The sequence below is a fragment of the Heloderma suspectum genome, chromosome 9 (assembly GCF_057233095.1).
Source record: "Heloderma suspectum isolate Gila_16-S chromosome 9, 16-S_ref, whole genome shotgun sequence".
NCBI lineage: Eukaryota > Metazoa > Chordata > Lepidosauria > Squamata > Helodermatidae > Heloderma > Heloderma suspectum.
The window spans coordinates 51,842,501-51,845,000 of NC_139466.1; positions in this window are offsets into that span (position 1 = coordinate 51,842,501).

The following is a 2,500-nucleotide window of genomic DNA, read 5'->3' on the forward strand; positions in this document are numbered from 1 at the left end:
TGGGGTTAGGGTTAGGGTTAGGGTTAGGGTTAGGGTTAGGGTTAGTGTTTGGGTTAGGGTTGGGGTTAGGGTTAGGGTTAGGGTTAGGGTTAGGGTTGGGGTTAGGGTTAGGGTTGAGTTAGGTATAGGGTTAGGGTTAGGGTTAGGGTTGGGGTTAGGGTTAGGGTTAGGGTTGGGGTTAGGGTTAGGGTTAGGGTTAGGGTTAGGGTTAGGGTTAGGGTTGGGGTTAGGGTTAGGGTTGAGTTAGGTATAGGGTTAGGGTTAGGGTTAGGGTTAGGGTTGGGGTTAGGGTTAGGGTTAGGGTTAGGGTTAGGGTTGGGGTTAGGTATAGGGTTAGGGTTAGGGTTAGGGTTAGGGTTAGGGTTAGGGTTGAGTTAGGTATAGGGTTAGGGTTGGGATTAGGGTTACGGTTATGGTTAGGGTTAGGGTTAGGGTTGGGGTTAGGGTTAGGGTTAGGGTTGAGTTAGGTATAGGGTTAGGGTTAGGGTTAGGGTTGGGGTTAGGGTTAGGGTTGGGGTTAGGGTTAGGGTTAGGGTTAGGGTTAGGGTAAGGTTTAGGGTTAGGGTTGGGGTTAGGGTTGGGGTTAGGGTTAGGGTTAGGGTTAGGGTTAGGGTTGGGGTTAGGGTTAGGGTTAGGGTTAGGGTTGAGGTTAGGGTTAGGGTTAGGGTTAGTGTTAGGGTTAGGGTTAGGGTTAGGGTTAGGGTTGAGTTAGGTATAGGGTTAGGGTTGGGGTTAGGGTTAGGGTTAGGGTTAGGGTTAGGCTTAGGGTTTGGGTTACGGTTGGGGTTAGGGTTAGTGTTGAGTTAGGTATAGGGTTAGAGTTAGGGTTAGGGTTAGGGTTGGGGTTAGGGTTAGGGTTAGGGTTAGGGTTAGGGTTGAGTTAGGTATAGGGTTGGGGTTAGGGTTAGGGTTAGGGTTAGGGTTAGGGTTAGGGTTGGGGTTAGGGTTAGGGTTGAGTTAGGTATAGGGTTAGGGTTAGGGTTAGGGTTGGGGTTAGGGTTAGGGTTGGGGTTAGGGTTAGGGTTAGGGTTAGGGTTAGGGTTAGGGTTAGGGTTAGGGTTGGGGTTAGGGTTGGGGTTAGGGTTAGGGTTAGGGTTAGGGTTAGGGTTAGGGTTAGGGTTGGGGTTAGGGTTAGGGTTAGGGTTAGGGTTAGGGTTGGGGTTAGGGTTAGGGTTAGGGTTAGGGTTAGGGTTGAGTTAGTTATAGGGTTAGGGTTGGGGTTAGGGTTAGGGTTAGGGTTAGGGTTAGGGTTAGGGTTGGGGTTAGGGTTAGGGTTGAGTTAGGTATAGGGTTAGGGATAGGGTTAGGGTTGGGGTTAGGTATAGGGTTGGGGTTAGGGTTAGGGTTAGGGTTAGGGTTAGGGTTAGGGTTGGGGTTAGGGTTTGGGTTGAGTTAGGTATAGGGTTAGGGTTAGGGTTAGGGTTGGGTTTAGGGTTAGGGTTGGGGTTAGGGTTAGGGTTGGGGTTAGGTATAGGGTTAGGGTTAGGGTTAGGGTTAGGGTTAGGGTTAGGGTTAGGGTTGGGGTTTGGGTTAGGGTTGAGTTATTTATAGGGTTAGGGTTAGGGTTAGGGTTAGGGTTAGGGTTAGGGTTGGGGTTAGGGTTAGGGTTAGGTTTAGGGTTGGGGTTAGGGTTAGGGTTGAGTTAGGTATAGGGTTAGAGTTGGGGTTAGGGTTAGGGTTAGGGTTAGGGTTAGGGTTGGGGTTAGGGTTAGGGTTGAGTTAGGTATAGGGTTAGGGTTAGGGTTAGGGTTGAGTTAGGTATAGGGTTAGGGTTAGGGTTAGGGTTAGGGTTAGGGTTAGGGTTAGGGCTAGGGTTAGGGTTAGGGTTAGGGTTGAGTTAGGTATAGGGTTAGGGTTGGGGTTAGGGTTAGGGTTAGGGTTAGGGTTAGGGTTGGGGTTAGGTATAGGGTTAGGGTTAGGGTTAGGGTTAGGGTTAGGGTTAGGGTTAGGGTTGGGGTTAGGGTTAGGGTTGAGTTAGGTATAGGGTTAGGGTTAGGGTTAGGGTTAGGGTTAGGGTTGGGGTTAGGGTTAGGGTTAGGGTTAGGGTTAGGGTTAGGGTTGGGGTTAGGTATAGGGTTAGGGTTAGGGTTAGGGTTAGGGTTGGGGTTAGGGTTAGGGTTGAGTTAGGTATAGGTTTAGGGTTAGGGTTAGGGTTGGGGTTAGGGTTAGGGTTAGGGTTAGGGTTAGGGTTAGGGTTAGGGTTATGGTTGGGGTTAGGGTTAGGGTTAGGGTTAGGGTTAGGGTTGGCGTTAGGGTTAGGGTTAGGGTTAGGGTTAGGGTTAGGGTTAGGGGTAGGGTTGGGGTTAGGTATAGGGTTAGGGTTAGGGTTAGGGTTAGGGTTAGGGTTAGGGTTGGGGTTAGGGTTGAGTTAGGCATAGGGTTAGGATTAGGGTTAGGGTTAGGGTTAGGGTTAGGGTTAGGGTTGGGGTTAGGGTTAGGGTTAGGGTTAGGGTTAGGGTTAGGGTTGAGTTAGGTATAGGGTTAGGGTTAGGGTTAGGGT